A 17,966-nucleotide genomic window follows, 5' to 3' on the forward strand; every position below is an offset into this window, starting at 1 on the left:
ACAATGATTCATTTTCTACTAGAACAGCACGTGAAAAGCTGTTTTAGCTTTATTATTACGCGAAAACATGTTTTGTTTAACTATGAGAACTTGTTATTGTGTGTACGACTACATGTTACGCAAAAAATATCAGCGGGCCGCTAAAGTTGGAGAGCAGACGACAAGGTTCGCGCTCGCTTTGAAACAGTTGGTCGTCTGTTCTTGATTTTCTTCGCTTGGTCATGCATCGTGGGTGAGTAAAGATGTAATATGCGTGAATGGAAACATTTTATGAAGATTTTACTTTGAAAACGCGTTATTTGCGTAGCCATATCCACGTTTTAGACAAAGCCTCTTACAACACTAGCCAACATGAGCCTCGCAGACACATATACCGTAATTCCCATGACGGCACGGTGCCCCCTTAAGAGGAAGCTTTAGCTCGGGTGCTCCTATCTAAATACATGTAAAAGGAGAATTCGTTTTTCTCGGCAACCACTGTACCAAATTTAACAAGGTTTGTTGCTTTTGAAAGAAAAACTTAAAATCTAGTGACTGTTGGTTTCGAATTTTTGATTTAGGTCGTTAATTTTTTATTAAAATTTGACAAATATCGCAAATTTTCAAAAAAAGAAACTGTCAAGTTTACAGCTCTGTAACTCTAAAACGAAAAACGATAATACTATTCTTTGAATTGCATCTAATAGCACATCTAAAGCGGACAAAATTGGTATGCTATACATGAATCTAAAAAAATTTAGTAATATGGAAATACAGCTTTTGCAGAACCTTTGTAAACAACGTAACAAATTCACGTAAGATATAAAATGACATATAAAATTTGTCCGCTTTCAATGGTCTAATGGATGCCGTTTACAGAACCGCGATATCAGTTTTTGATGCAGAGTTATGAATTTGTAAACTTCGTTCTTCTATTTTTTTCGAACTTCCGAATTTTAGAAAATTCTTTTAACAAGATCCAGGACCTAAATCGAAATTCCGCTTCCAACAGTCACTAGAATTTAGCTTTCTCTCTCAAATGCAACAAACTTCATTAAAATCGGTCCAGGGGTTATCTCAGAAAAACGTTTTTGCGTTTTACATGTATTTGAATAGGCCACGTCGGAGTTGGGCCCGAGCTAAAGCTTCCTCTTAAGAGGAAGCTTTAGCTTGAGGGCTCCTATCTAAATACATGTAAAAGGAGAATTCGTTTTTCTCGGCAACCACTGCACCAAATTTGACGAGGTTTGTTGCATTTAAAAGACAAGCTTAAAATCTAGTGACTGTTGGTTCCGCATTTTTGAGTTAGGTCGTCAATTTTTTGTTAAAAATTGGCAATAATCGAAAATTTTCAAAAAACGAAACTATCAGGTTTACAACTCTGTAACTCAACCACGAAAAATGATAATACAAGTCTGTGAATTGCATCTAATAGTACATCTAAAGCGGACAAAATTGATATGTTACACATGAATATAAAAAAAATTTAATCATAGGGATATACAACTTTTGCAAAACCGTTGTAACCAACGTAACAAATTTACGTAAGATGTAGAATGACCTATTGAATTTGTCCGCTTTGAATGATCTAATGGATGCCGTTTACAGAATCGCGATATCAGTTCTTGATGCAGAGCTATGAATTTGTAAACTTAGTGCTTCTATTTTTTTCAAACGGTCAAATATTTGAAAATCGTTTAAAGAAAATTCAAGCCCTAAATCGAAATTCCGCTTCCAACAGTCACTAGAATTTAACTTTCTCTTTCAAGTGCAACAAATTTCATCAAAATCGGTCCAGGGGTTATCTCATAAAAACGTTTTTGCGTTTTTACATGTATTTGAATAGGCCGCGTCGGAGTTGGGCCCGAGCTAAAGCTTAAGAGGAAGCTTTAGCTCGAGGGCTCCTATCTAAATACATGTAAAAGGAGAATTCGTTTTTCTCGGCAACCACTGCACCAAATTTGACGAGGTTTGTTGCATTTAAAAGACAAGCTTAAAATCTAGTGACTGTTGGTTTCGAATTTTTGAGTTAGGTCGTCAATTTTTTATTAAAAATTCGCAAAAATCAAAAATTTTCAAAAACGAAACTATCAGGTTTACAACTCTGTAACTCAACCACAAAAAACGATAATACGTTTCTGTGAATTGCATCTAATAATATATCTAAAGCGGACAAAATTGATATGTTACACATGAATATAAAAAAAAATTTAATCATAGGGAAATCCAACTTTTGCAAAACCGTTGTAACCAACGTAACAAATTCACGTAAAATGTAGAATGACATATTGAATTTGTCCGATTTGAATGATGTAATGGATGCCGTTTACAGAACCGCAATATCAGTTCTTGATGCAGAGCTATGAATTTGTAAACTTAGTGCTTCTATTTTTTTCATACGGTCAAATATTTGAAAATCGTTTAAAGAAAATTCAAGCCCTAAATCGAAATTCTGCTTCCAACAGTCACTAGAATTTAACTTTCTCTTTCAAATGCAACGAATTTCATCAAAATCAGTCCAGGGGTTATCTCATAAAAACGTTTTTGCGTTTTACATGTATTTGAATAGGCCGCGTCGGAGTTTGGCCCGAGCTAAAGCTTCCTCTTAAGAGGAAGCTTTAGCTCGGGCCCAACTCCGACGCGGCCTATTCAAATGCATGTAAAACGCAAAAACGTTTTTATGAGATAACCCTTGGACCGATTTTGATGAAATTTGCTGCATATGAAAGAGAAAGTCAAATTCTAGTGACTGTTGGAAGCGGAATTTCGATTTAGGGCTTGAATTTTCTTAAATCGATTTTCAAATATTTGACCGTTTGAAAAAAATGGAAGCACGAAGTTTACACATTCATAGCTCTGCATCAAGAACTGATATCGCGGTTCTGTAAACGGCATCCATTAGATCATTCAAAGCGGACAAATTCAATATGTCATTTTACATCTTACGTGAATTTGTTACGTCGGTTACAACGGTTTTGCAAAAGTTGTATTTCCCTATGATTAAATATTTTTTATATTCATGTGTAACACATCAATTTTGTCCGCTTTAGATGTGCTATTAGATGCAATTCATAGAATTGTATTATCATGTTTAGTGGTTGAGTTACAGAGTTGTAAACTTGATAGTTTCGTTTTTTGAAAATTTTCGATTTTGGCAATTTTTAATAAAAAATTCACAATCTAACTCAAAAATTCGAAACCAACAGTCACTAGATTTTAAGTTTGTCTTTTAAATGCAACAAACCTCGTCAAATTTGGTGCAGTGGTTGCCGAGAAAAACGAATTCTCCTTTTACATGTATTTAGATAGGAGCACTCGAGCTAAAGCTTCCTCTTAAGAGGAAGCTTTAGCTCGGGCCCAACTCCGACGCGGCCTATTCAAATACATGTAAAAACGCAAAAACGTTTTTCTGAGATAACCCCTGGACCGATTTTAATGAAATTTGTTGCATTTGAGAGAGAAAGTTAAATTCTAGTGACTGTTGGAAGCGGAATTTTGATTTAGGGCTTGAATTTAGTTAAAAGAATTTTCAAAAATTCAGACGTCTGAAAAAAATAGAAGCACGAAGTTTACAAGCTAATAGCTCTGCATCAAGAATAGCTATCGCGATTCTGTAAACGGCATCCATTAGACCATTCAAAGCGGACAAATTTGATATGTCAGTTTACATCTTACGTGAATTTGTTACGTTGTTTACGAAGGTTCTGCAAAAGTTGTAATTACACATTACTCCATTTTTTGAGGTTCATGTGTAACATATCAATTTTGTCCGCTTCAGATGTGCTATCAGGTACAATTCACAGAATTTCGATATCATTTTTTCTTGCTGAGTTACGGAGTTGTAAACTTGATAGTTTCGTTTTCTGAAAATTTTCGATTTTTGCCAAATTTTTATAAAAATTTGACGACCTAAATCTAAAATTCGAAACCAACAGTCACTAGATTTTAAGCTTTTCTTTTAAATGCAGCAAACCCCGTCAAATTTGGTGCAGTGGTTGCCGAGAAAAACGAATTCTCCTTTTACATGTATTTAGATTGGAGCACCCGAGCTAAAGCTTCCTCTTAAGAAACTCACATAGACGGTGGCGCCAGATTACCCTCTAGGTGTTATAGTGAGAAACTCTATGCTATGGGTGCCACCTCTGAAGCACTCTGAAGTGTACGTCATTATATGACGAGTTAATCGAGGAATCGCAGAATGTTTCTGCTTGTTAAATAAATGTAAAATATAAATTAAATATTATACGCCAAATTCTGAAGTATAAACTTGTGGTGCCGGGCGTTTACGCAATGCAGAAGTAATTTATTAATGTCATTCTTTTTCATTCTCAGCCCACAGGCGGTATCGCAAGCGTAAATGAGTTGGCAAAGCGCAGCGCTATGTCGTCTGCTACCAGGAGCTCGCACGATGCACGCAACAGGAACGCACTGCCAGCACTTCTCAAGTAGCTAGCGCGACAAAACCATGAACTGGTTCTTAGGGACACATTTACTAGCCGACTATATCAATTTTCCTTCTTTTTTCGCCCTTCGTCATTGGTTCGGACATGACTCGCTCGCCGCCGCGCTGCCGCTATCCCTGCGATCTGCCCCACGGCGCGTGGCGTGGTAGAAGCAATGGAACTTGAAATCGAACATTGCAGTATACGGGCCCTGCATTGCCTGCGCGAAGTCAAATCGAAGAGTGTGGTGCTGACGGTGCGCGCTGTGCCGTGAAATTGAGGAACAAAGTGCGGCACTCCCGAACTACAGAAAAAAAGGGCAGCCAAATAAGAGATCTCCACAATATCCTCCCGTCCTGACTGCATAGTTTTATCAGCCGAACGAAGGAAGCGCTGAGCCAGCCTAGGTTGAACTCTTCTGACTGCTGAACGGCGATCTGCAAGCTATTCACTCTGGTGTTAGCACTAGGAATTCGATCTCACCATGCAAATATCTCCTTGACATTGGCTTTGACGCTGAGGTCACGGGAAAGTTGACCCAGCCCTTCAACCGGCCAACGCAGTAACTGCGAGAGCAACTTTGTGGACAGTGTCGGCAGCAGAGATCTAGGCCATTCCGATGAATGCTTCACGTCTGACCGACCTCTGGGAGCTGCAGGCCGGTGGCGATTAACCGCAGCGCGCAATGTTCCTTCCTCTGCGTGGAATGGCCACTCGTACGCTTGCACCCGGGTCTCCTCCATATGATAGCGTAGCCTGCAAAAGGTCTACTTAGAAAGCCAGCAAGGGTGGTGCAAACTCATTATCCGTCACTTCTTCGAACGCGTATCGCACTTCCAGCCGTGGTCGACACCGAAAGAGCAACGCCAAGCAGACGACGAAGGCAAGTAATAGCCTCCGAAGCAACCAACGCACGCGCGCGCGACGCCCGCGTGTCTCCGCGGTCGCGCGACCGGCGCGCGCGGCCAGAGTCGCAAGCCCACAGCCAAGCCACAGCAACGGAACCCAAAGCGGACTACCCCTTCGCCGGTTCCTAAGACTGGTTCGCTTTGAAGACGATTGACAGATGTGTGACGTATTCAAAAATTGCGATACCGCCCCGCTGCCTCTGACGACCTGTGACGTAATCAAAATTTTGGCCAATCAGGTGAGGCCAAAGGAACGGTTCCCTAACCGAACCGTTATAAGATTCGGCCCCAGCTTTCTGCCTTGATTGGAATTTTAAGCCGTCCCTACTCATATGACGCCATAGATACAGTGTACAGTACTAGTACACTGTACCATAGAGTTTCTCACAAAAAACTCTATGTATGACGCAATTGATTGATTGATTGAAAACTTTATTGTTCCACCGAGCTGGGGTGCCCGCCTCTTAATCTACACGTAGGTAGGGGGGGGGGGACGAAGCAGTCCCCGCGCGTTGAGGACAGTGAGTCTTCACGGCCTCAACGGCCAGGCAGATTGCTCGACGCTGGTCGTCTTCAGCCTCGCTCTGGAGCAAGGCCTCCCAGGCTTCTCTACTGTCAATGTTTTCCTTGGCCCCTGGGGAGCCAGCACACTCCCATATTATATGATCTAGCGTACCTTTTTGCTTACAAAATTTGCAGAGGGCATCGTTATAGTCCCTCGTCTGTGTTAAGTAAATCCAATGTGGTGATGTATAATTGTTTCCCTGGAGGCGTCGTCGCCAAATGCGAGTGTCCTCCAGAGAGAGAGACCGATGCGGAGGCGGAAAGATTCTTCTTTCGGCTTTGTAATGATCGACAATTTCCCTGTACGTGATCATGCTATCTTTTATCCCTGGAACTGGCTGCTCTAGAGTTGCCGGGTGGTAGAGAGCTCGGGCGAGCTCGTGAGCGGCTTCGTTGCCTGGGACTTCTTCATGGGCCGGTACTCAAATAAAGGTTATGTCCCTCCTGGGAGGGTTCTTGAGTAGAATGTGCAGGGCTTCTTCCGATATTCTCCCTTTGTTAAAATTTCGGATAGCTAATTTTTTATCGCATAATATTACTCCCGCTTTTGTACCCGCACAAGCGAGTGCTGCTGCAACCTCCTTGGCTGTACAGGCGTCCCTCGTGCACGTGGAGCATGCTATCTTAACGCACCTGTCACCATCAACCACCGTCGATACCGCAGCCCCGTCTCTGCCGCAAGCGGCGTCCACGTACGCTACGTTATGCGCCGGTGTGTTTTTAAGTTTATTTACTAGAGCCTTGGCCCTGTGAGCTCTCCTCTCTTTGTTGTAGATAGGATGCATATATTTAGGTAGGGGGGCAATTCGGAAGCGTTTACGCACGTCCAACGGAATGCCCTTCTTGCCAGTCGGGGCACCCCTGTCGCACTGGATCCCTACCCCATTCCACGATTTTTCTCCGTTTTAGACTGGCCTAATCTTTCCAACTGAGACACTCGCACTGCCTCAGTGAGCTCAACTAGCGTGTTGTGAACCCCCATTTTGAGGAGGAGGTCTGTCGAGGTCGAGTCTGGGAGCCCTAGGGCTCTCTATACGCTCTTCCTAATGATTGCATCTATTTTCTCCTTTTCTTCTCGTTTAAACACAAGATACGGTGTGGTATACGCTATACGGCTGGTAATGAAGGCTTGCATGAGTCTGAGGAGGCTGTTCTCTTTGAGGCCCCTGCCTTTGAGTGAAATTCTCCTAAAGATCCCCGTGACCTGCGCCGCGTATCCTTCTAGCTTTTTGATTGTCATGAGGTCGCATCCATTTCTCTGGATATACATGCCCAGAATTCTTATTTCCTCCACCTTGGGAACCTCATTTCCGTTTACGAACACATTGATGGGTCTGCTGCTCGGCGTGTCCCCTTTGATGTTTTGGCTCAATGATTAACAGCTCCGATTTCTGTGGCGAGCACGCCAAGCCTCTGCTGGCCGCATACTCTTCCACCATATTCGCCGCTATATGTAGATTAAGTTCGATTACTGCGTCACTCCCGCTGCTAACCCAGATGTTGATATCATCCGCATACATGCTAAATTTAATCGATTTAATCTTATTGAGTTCCGCCGGGAGACCCCTCATCGCTATGTTGAATAGGAAGGGTGATATAGCACCGACCGTTGCGGGGTTCCCTTGCTCCCAAGTGTGATGGGAGGGGATTTTACATCCGGAAATTTTATATTCGCCTCCCTCTGTGACAGAAAGTCTTTGACGTATGCATATACCCGGTGTCCCACACCTACCTCTTCGAGGCCTACCAAGATAGCCTTATGGCTAACAATGTCAAATGCCTTGGTGAGGTCGAGACCTAGGATCGCCCTGCAGTGGTGTCAGTTGAGTCGTATCGGTCTAGGATATCATGCTTAAGTCTGAGCATGACATCTTGTGTACTGAGCCCTGGCCTGAATCCAACCATTTCATGCGGCCAGAGATCATTCTTCTCCATGTACCTGGTCAGTCTCGTTTGAACAACATGCTCCATCAATTTCCCTACACACGAGGTGAGGGAGATTGGTCGCATGTTGTTCAAGCCGGGTACTTTGCCTGGCTTGGGAATAAAGACTACGTCCGCCTGTTTCCATGTTTTTGGGAGTTCTTCTTTCTCCCACACCTGGTTCATGAATTTGGTTAATGCAATGATGGACTCATCGTCTAGATTCCTGAGAGCTGTGTTTGTTATCCCGTCCGGACCGGGGGCCGATCTCTTTCCGAGGTTATTAATCTCTGCTCTAACCTCTGTCGTGATGATGGGGGCATCGAGATCTGGATTGGGAGGTCCCTCGTAGTCCCTAAACACCTCGCTCTCTGCTTTTTCAAGATATGTCTATTGGAGCTCGGTAATGAGCTCGTCATCTGTGCCAACAAAGCCATGCCTCGCTCTCACCTGGTTTGTACTAGCTTGCATTTTTGATTTGCTAGGGTCGATTAGATGTCTGAGAAGGCTCTATGTTTTGGAGAGACTCATATTGGCTTCCATCTCATCGCACTTGCTGTACCAATTCTGCTCGTTGAGCTTAATCGCATATGTTTCTATTTCTTCGTTGAGTCTGGCTAGTTCGCGCCGGATATTCCTGTTCCATCTTTGTGCCTTGAGTCTTTTCTTCAGGTTACTCTTTCTGCTCCACATGTTCAGCAGTTTGCTGTCTAGTGCTGGGGGTGCGTCCTCATCCTCTATAGTTGTAGTCGCTTCCCCTATATGCGTTTTAAGGAGGTGTGTCCACTCGTCGATATTGTAGATATCGTCCGGCAGTGAGGCCTCCTTTCTTATCTCTGAATTTATCCCACTCCGTTAATTTCGTTTGTTTGATGAGGCGTGTTTTGACGCCTTTTCCTAGCGTGAGCGAAATAATAAAGTGGTCGCTGCCTATATTTTGTCCTGTGCTTTACCATGTTACTGTTCCCGCCATATGGCTTATCGTGATGCAAATCACCCATATGACGTCAGTGGAGCGAGCTATCCGATTGGCTGACCAGGGTGCGTGATCTATAATTTTTCCAAATTTATGGTAAACAAATGATGTTCGTAATACTTGAAATGTTAGTTAATTTGTTTTTATAAAAAGAAAGTAACATAAATGGAATGCACAAGATAAATTTTTCAGTACACTTAAGCACTTCCGGCACACAGCAAGTGTCGTCTGCTTGTGTTACAACGTGCTCCATCTTTGACAAGAGCTCCGCCGTCAGTGTCGGTCTGTCTTTTCGTGAGCGCTATGGTTCGACTTTGTTGCGTTGTGGACTGCAAACTTAGTGACTGGGAATATGTCAAGTTGCGACATCGTGTCCCTCTGCAAGCCAGTAGACGAGCGGACTGGCTGCAGCGCATCGGACTGCCGCTATCCGATCGGCGCCAGGATTTGCGCGATTGTGGCCGTCACTTTACACCGGAAGATTACTAACGCAATAGTGTTTCACGAGTCCGGTATTAGGGTAAACGCAAGCGCAAAGGGAACAGGGCTTGGCCGTGTTCCCTTGCGTGTCGTTTCATGGGATGAAAAGAAGTGTAAATGTGAATGGTCTGCACGGTGTAGCCACCTGGTGGCATAGAGCTCAACCAGACACAGTAGCAGTAACAAAATGTATTCTTCTTTGCTGCTGGTGTAAATTTTTCGCAGGAGTGTAATCATTAACACGTTGTTTTTGTAAATGTTTAAAATGTTTTACACTTGGTTAGAGCAATATTAGCTCTTTCTTTGGCTGGTTAAGCTCTGCGCCAACGGGTGGCTGGACCGTGGAGACCGATCAGGCAGCTCACGTACGTCTACGCTAAAGTTCCTTCATCAGCTTGAGTTTATGCTTTCACCGTTCCGTCGAAACGTTCTGCTAGTGTGTGATTACCGGAATACCAGACACGTTCGGCACTACGACAGAATGCTCGCAATGCACGCTGCTTCGATAGCTCTCGCTTTTGGTTGATGGCCAAGCCGCTAGTGGAGACGTTTCGCGCGTAGGGGCGGGATCCAAAACAACCGGAAGTGGACGATGTGACGGCGCATCGTGACGCAGAACCAGTGAAGGCGGAGCTTAGCCCCGTTCACTCGGTGAACGAGTTGAGGAGGAAAAGCATAGCTAGGGAGGAGGGTAACTTGTAATCGCTTGTAGCTCCATTAATACGTAACGCTTCACTTAAATTGCGGTGCGAATGTTCAACTTAAGCTGTACCCTACGCATCTACAAAATTTGTCCGAACCGTTTCAGGGGCCCTTTAAATTTGAGACCCCTTTCTTTATAGGTATCTTCCTGCTTTTGTTGTGTATAATTAACCCTTTCGCTGTCACGGACGTACCGGTACGTCTTCGCGCTTCCCCCCCACAGTGTCACTGACGTACCGGTACGTTCTCTATCGTGCGTTCAAAATTTCGCGCCTCAGCGCAAAGCTGGCGTTCCTTAAAGCGCTCCTTAGAGTTACTGTATATGCTACCAAAGGTATGCTACCTTTGGTAGCATATACAGTAACTCTAGCGCTCCTGGACTAGCCGCGCCATCTGTTGACTCTTTCTACAAGCTCGTATTTTCGCCTCGACCTGTGTAATACATGTATCGAAGAGTACGGTGCGACTGCCACTCGCCCCTCTCTCTTTGCTGAGTGGCGCGGTGGCTCCGCGTTCACTGTATCATGCATCGCGCGCGTGTGGTTATGGGTTCAAGGGTTGTTCTGCCATCTCCGCTGGTTTGAAGGTTTTTATTTTTCTTCTGTTGGTGTGTCTGCTATGGCGCGTCAAGTTCAGAGGCATGCGCCGCGCCGTTACCTCTCCGAAAAGAGTGACTCGATTGCTGCTTTCGCTCTCTCACCGCACCCTGGCTTCCGACTTGCAGCAGTAAACATAAAGCCCTTCGAACTTTGTTTTAGCCTTTTTCCATCTCACTCTGTCTTCTTGATCACGCAACGTCCCACGTCCCATTTCTCTCCGTAGTGCGGGCGACTGAAAGCGCATCCTCCCTGCGCGCGGTTACTTTCGGATGGCTGAGCTCGCGGACCTTCGTCTGCTCATTGGAGCGGTGGCTCAATTCGGATTCAGAATACGAGCCGAGCTCGGATTCGGACTCGGACAGTCTCATGCGAGGAAGAGATGAGTTCCGCATCGTCAGGTTCGGATGTTGAACGGATGTTATAGTCAGGCTGATGATGATGATGTTTACTAACAACAGCTGCACAACACTGAAATGTGCATATTGCATTGACTATGTTGTTTGTATGCCAATCATAATCAAAAATAAATTGCTATGTTCATTCCCTGTTATGCTTGTTCCCTGAAACCAAGGCGACACTGGGGGGGGGGGGGGGGGGGGCGTCACGGCCAGAAAGGTCCGACAGCGAGGGGGTTAAGGTAGCTGTGGAACCTCTGTAGATATTTTCCAAGGTATTTACATAAGCGGTCTGTACTCCTTGATTAATGCCTCTATGACTACTGGTATCTTTACTGAATCAAATGCCTTTTAGTAATCTATGAAATCCATATAGAGAGGCTTATTGTACTCTGCGGATTTCTCGATAATCTGATTAATGACATGGATGTGATCCATTGTAGAGTATCCCTTCCTGAAGCCAGCCTGTTCCCTTGGTTGACTGAAGTCCAATGTTACCCTTATTCTATTGGAGATTATTTTGGTAAATATTTTATATAATACTGGGAGTAAGCTAATGGGCCTATAATTTTTCAATTCTTTAACGGCCCCCGTTTTGTGGATTAGTGTAATGTTTGAATCCTTCGAGTTTTCTGGGACCCTTGCAGTCGCTAGACACTTCGTATAGAGTGCCGCCAGTTTTCCTAGCATTATGTCTCCTCCATCTTTGATTAAATCAACTGTTATTCCATTTTCTCCTGCTGCTCTTCCTCGTTTCATGTCTTGCAAGGCCCTTCTGACCTCATCGCTAGTTATAGGAGGAGTTTCTGTACCCTGTTCATTACTGTGTCTAATTGAGGTATCCTGACTGACTCCTCTGGGTACTGTACCGGTCAGTATAGAATTCTTCCGCTGTTTTTACTATATCTTCGAGATTGCTGATGATATTACCCTGCTTATCTTTCAGTGCATACATTTTGGTTTGTCCTATGCCAAGTTTCCTTCTCACTGATTTCAAGCTGCATCCATTTTTGACGGTTTCTTCAGCCTTTCTCACATTAAAATTTCGAATATGACTTAATTTTTTTCGCCTTGTTGATCAGTTTTGACAGTTCCGCGAATTCTATCTTATCTCTTGAGTAGGACACTTTAATTCTTTGTCGTTTATAGGTCCTTATTACTTGGAAGAGCTTGCCTACTGGTTGCCTTGGTGCCTTGCCTCCCACTTCAATTGCTGCCTCTTAAGCCGGCCTATATAGTTACGGTTTCATTCATTAGCTCTATGTCATCACCATCGCTCTGTTCTAAGGCTGCATATTTGTTTGCAAGTAGCAGGGTGCAGGGGGGAGGGTGGTAGCGAGGAGGAGGCAAGAGGGAGGTTCTACTTTGGCGGCTGCTGCTTACAGCGCGGCCACCGTATCTTGAAAGCGATCTGCGGTGTGGACAAAATGCGCCAGTGCCGCTCACTTCTTATGCACAGTGCTTTCGATGTTCGCCTTTAGGCGAGAGACAGCACGAAGGTAAATTCGCTCGCTGCTAACGCGCTAATTATCTTGCTTAATTTGCTAACGCAATCGATGCTTTGCCTTTCGGCCGAAACTGTGATTTTTTAACAGCGGAGCTGTTTAAGCTTTCGTTCTGCCGTGGATCATTACCAGAAAACTCAGCCCAGCTGTGCGCTACCTCGCGTTGCTTAGCAACCACCTGCGAGAGCACCGAGCCACGTAACCTCCTCGCACAACACGCGCGTAGGGAGGAGTCGTGACGTCACAGGCAAGTACAAAAAGCTCGGGCCTACGCGGTTGGTTCTTCATTCTATGGCACACCTCTCGCCTCCTCTACTCCGTGCGTACGTGCTGCTGCATGGTAAGACTGAAGAAAGTCCGGACGCCCGAAGAAGAAGCGGCTTACCAGGAAGAGCGCCGTACTGCCAAGCAAGAAGCGATGCGTTGCCGCCGAGCTTCGGAACACCGCGCCGAAGCATGCGGTTGAGAAGATGCGACGCCGAGTCGGGGATTCCGCGTTTCAGAACGCAAGAGTTGGCGCCTTAACGCTCGACGTTGCCGAGAAAGCAATCCCATGCGACTGCTCGAAAATTACTAGTGTCAAGCCCGCCGAGACACAGGGGTGCGAACGGCCGATTCCAGCGCGAATTTCTGGGCATAGAGTTTGGGCACAGCTGTGGCGTCTGTTACCTACAAGGAAGCTCGACGCGCGGCTCAGCGGAACCACGACCAACGAAGGAGAGCCGATCCTGCCCATATCGCGCCAAGGCTGCCGCCGACAAATGCCGTCACTGAGCCAAGGATCCAGAGTTTCGGGACAGAGACAACGAACGCTGCCGAGTGAATGCTCGGCGCCGCCGGGAATCGGTTTCGGGCCTGCACGTCACCGAGAATTTCCAACACCAAGCCCACAAATCCATGCGAGGTGCGAACGGCCGCTTCCAGCGTGAATTCCTCGGCATAGAGTTCGGGCACAGCTGCCGCATCTGTGACTGGCTCTGGTTCGACGTGAATCTCTCCACGGTGAGCTCGGTGCGAAACTTTAAACAGAAGATCTCTGCCTTGCAAGTGCTTCGCGAAGCCTTCCCCGACGCCACCGATCACGACGACGGTCGGACGTTGAGGACCGGATCGACTATGATGATGACCGGTACTGATCAGCAATGTACGTAATAAATTGTGATGCACGTACTGTGGCTTGTATGTATGTGACTTGCTGGGGCTTGTGTGGCTTACCGGCCTGGCCTTGTATGACCTCGCAAAAACTTGGCGAAACTTAGCAAATCTTGGCGACACTTAGTATGAGCATAATTAAGCCATGCATAACCTTGCAAGAGTTAGCAAAACTTAGCAATGCTTGGTATGAGCCTAGCCAAGCCATGCATAACATCACAAAACTTAGCAACACTAAGTGTGAACCTAGCCGAGCCATGCATAACCTCGCAATACTTAGCAAAAGCCGGAACTAGCTCCGCTATGACCCAGCCTTGCACCACTAGTGCAAACTGCCCACTTTAATGTTTGTTTATTTGTTTTTTACTTTGGACGTTCGTTACTCACTTCTGCAATAAAGTTGTTGGACATTAAGACGAAAGTTTGGAAGTTTTCTTTTTTTGGAAGTCGAAGTTTTGGAAGCGAGGCGTTTCGGATATTACGGAGTTCGGATAAAACGGACATATTTTGCCAAATAATCAGGGTCCGTTGTAACGAGAGTCGACTGTATTAACTGTCTGCAAGGCATGATAAAATCTGTGGTAGGTGATCATCAAACACGTGGCATTAGAGGCTGGTCTGCCACAGACCAACATTCCTGTTGCAAAGTCGATGCTCAAGAGTGTGGCTGAGGGGATTGGGCAGGTGGCAGTTTGCTACAGCTCGATTTGGCTAAGGCATTTGACAAGGTGAATCTCATTCTTATTTAGTGTGCTAGAACATATAAATATTGTATCCCAGCTCCTTAGAGGTTAGGGTAATGATTCAATGAAGATAGTTAATGGTTCTCTCTCCCATCCAATTTTTCTTTTATCATTATAGTATGGCAAGGATTTTCGATGTCGCTGCTTCTTTTCTGCTTGTATTTAGAGTGGCATGTATGTGCAGTCTGAAATGGAAAACATTTCAGGAGTTTAAGTTGCCGTCAAATGAGATTCGTGTTCTTGCAAATGCTGATGACGTGGCCTTTTTCTGTAATGATAAAAAGAGTGTAAAGAGAGCACTTGCAATTACACAAACCATTTGCACAGTTTCTGGTGCTTGCGTTAACTTTGAAAAAAGCTCAGGTTTTTGGTTTGATCTATGACCCCTACGCAAGTCCTTCCAAAAGCACTTTTCAAGCAGTTCTGTGTGCTCCTACTCTTCCACTAAAAATTGTTGGATGTTAGTTTCTATTTATGGAAACAGAGTGGCACGTGGAGCCTAACTGATTGTCAGTGCTGTTACATGTCAGATTAATACTCATGAATGCTGGCACCACACAGGTCACAAGGTGCACCATACATGAACATGTGCAAGTGCAAGCAACATTTGACTTTTTAATTACAATTTATATTCAAGGTAAAGCATGTCACTTAGGTACATATCAAAATAATCACAACCTTCTGCTCATACAGAGACAGCTCTAAAGAAAGGACAGTAGTAATCTGCTTCTTTGATTTAATAATCCCTAGTAACAAACACTGCTGTAATACAAAAATCAGAGCTGGGAAGTATTTAAGGGAGATGTATCTTGGACGCTATTATTGATTATTGTGTATCTGTAGATGCTAATCCAGGGAAAACATGGGAAAGGCGGGAGATGAAAATTCAAGACGATGAGCAAAACGAGAACGAGGTAAAAACGGGAGCCAACATTTCGACAAGTGGACTTGTCTTTTTCAAGGCGACATATGCTTTCCTTGGCACAGTATATATGGGTAGGATTCTTCTAAAGGGGAGAGGTACCCGGGTAAGATGGGTGGGTGCGGCAATGACTGAAGGTGTGTTAACGGCGAGGGCGTAGAATTGAGAATAAAGGAGTGCTGTACACTAGGCCGGTGACACAGCTGTGTGTAAACAGCTGGGTGCACAGCACCCCTCTATTACGTGCTTCACTGGTGGTTGTGGGCTATCGTGTCTCTGAAAGAGATAATAAAAGGAGCGGCAGAAAACGGTGCTCATGAAAAAAAAATACTGAAATGGAATAAATATACAAATAAAAGAAAAAGGGAGGAAAGGGAGGGGAAAAACACACTAAGCAGCCAAACTTAGTGTTGTTGCCTATAGCTTGAAATTTAGAATAGCGAATGGATTCTAAAGCTCCCTTTGATGATGATGATGATGATGATGTGTTGTGTTTAGTGGCGCAAGGGCCAGGTTTGGCCAAAGAGCGCCATGACAAGTGTTAGTGTTGATGTACTGTGGAAGATGTGACTTGGCTGTAAAGTGGCCTAAAAATAGTCGCTGTAAAGTGCGTAAAATCTACGTGCTATAAAATTATGGCGATGATTAATGAAGAAAACTATGACCATTAAAATCCATCGTAGGAGAATGATGCAAAATGGAAAATGTATAAGATAGTAAAATTACTTGGAGCACTGCTGCCTCGCCAGAGCCCTTGAAACACAAGGGCCTAGAGGCGCGTGCTACACGAAAGAGCTATCACAGCGGTATCCTCTGAAGAGAGGACCCGCTACGAACATGTGGGGCTAAGAACATGCAAGACAACATCTTTCAGGAAGCCCAGGACTGCGCTGGAGTCAAACAGCGGTTCTGGGCCGAGTAACATTACTGGATGAAGGGGGATGTGCTGGCGGTATGCTAAGGGAAAATGTTTCTTTCTTTCAGATTCGGCTGCCCGACACTCCAGAAGGACGTGGAGGACGGTCAGCCTCTCCCCGCATCTACCACAGGTTGGAGGCTCGTTTCCGGTGAGTAAGAAGTTATGTGTGCCAAATGTGTGTCCTATTCTTAGACGACAGAATAGGACATCTGTCCGGCGTGATTTTGTTACGGAAGGCCAGAATCCTAACTGTGGCTTTATCACGTGGAGCTTATTATTTGTTTCCGCGTCCCATAGGCGTTGCCACTGGTTCCGTAGTATCCTCCGTAAGAAGGGCTTCAGGTCTGTGACAGGAACTGCAGCGGTGGGATTAGCAGAAAATGATGCAACTGACGTGGCCATCTGGTCCGCCAGAACGTTACCTTCGATGCCCCTATGACCTGGCACCCAGCATATGATGACATGCTGATTACCTACATACGCTTTACACAGAGCAGAATAGAGTTCGTTAATTACCGGATTTTTGTGGTTAGAGAATGCCATCAAGGCCTTCACAACACTAAGGGAGTCCGTATATATGACTGCTTTCTGGAGTTTTGATTTCCTGATATGCTTCACAGCCGACAATAGTGCGTAGGCCTCAGCCGTAAAGATACTAGTTTCCGGATGCAGTACGTCGGATTCCAAGAAGGATGGACCGACGGCTGCATAGGACACCCCCTCGCGTGACTTCGATGCGTCTGTGTAGAACTCCGTGCAGGAGTGTTTGTATTGGAGTTCCCGGAAATGCATTTGTATTTCAATCTCTGGAGCGTGTTTTGTAACTTGCATGAAAGATATATCGCATTCTATGTGCTGCCACTCCCAAGGAGGTAGCAGCTTGGCTGGCTGCATTAGGCGGAGCTCGAGGAGTGGGACATGCATTTCCTCACTAAGCTCCCTCACACGCATCGAAAAAGGCCGTCTTACGGAAGGACGATTATGGAAGAGCGTAGCATATGTCATATCGTTAATGGTATTAAAACATGGATGTTGAGGATTAGAGTGGACTTTCAGGAAATATGTTTGGCTGATGTATGTTCTCTGCAGATGTAGTGACCACTCATTTGATTCTGCATATAAACTTTCTATGGGACTTGTTCTGAAAGCTCCAGTGGCCAGTCGGATTCCTAGATGGTGGACCGGATCTAGCATCTTTAGCGCGCTCGGGGCTGCAGAATGATAGATCACGGCACCGTAGTCCAACCGCGATCGGATCAGGCTCTTGTACAGATTCATTAAACATTTCCTGTCGCTGCCCCATGCTGTGTGGGATAACACTTTAAGTAAGTTCATTGTTCTTAAGCATTTGACCTTGAGGTACTTTATGTGTGGAATGAAAGTTAATTTCGAATCAAGTATGATGCCTAAGAACTTGTGTTCTTTGTTCATAGGAATTCGCTGACCATACATTTCGATACTGGGTTCTGCAATGAGCCCTCTCTTTCTTGTGAAAAGCACACAAGAACTTTTGTTGGGGTTGACTTTAAATCCGTTTTCTTCTGCCCATTTGGACACTTTGTTCAAGCCCTGTTGAACTTGCCTCTCACATACTGTAAGGTTGCAGGATTTGAATCCTATCTGTATGTCGTCTACGTAAACAGAATAAAAAATGGCTGGCGGTAACGAGGCACGAAGGGTGTTCATTTTCACGATGAAGAGCGTGCAGCTAAGTACACCTCCTTGAGGTACACCAGTTTCCTGTATAAAAGGTCGCG

The sequence above is a fragment of the Dermacentor andersoni genome, chromosome 1, assembly GCF_023375885.2.
Source record: "Dermacentor andersoni chromosome 1, qqDerAnde1_hic_scaffold, whole genome shotgun sequence".
Taxonomy (NCBI): domain Eukaryota; kingdom Metazoa; phylum Arthropoda; class Arachnida; order Ixodida; family Ixodidae; genus Dermacentor; species Dermacentor andersoni.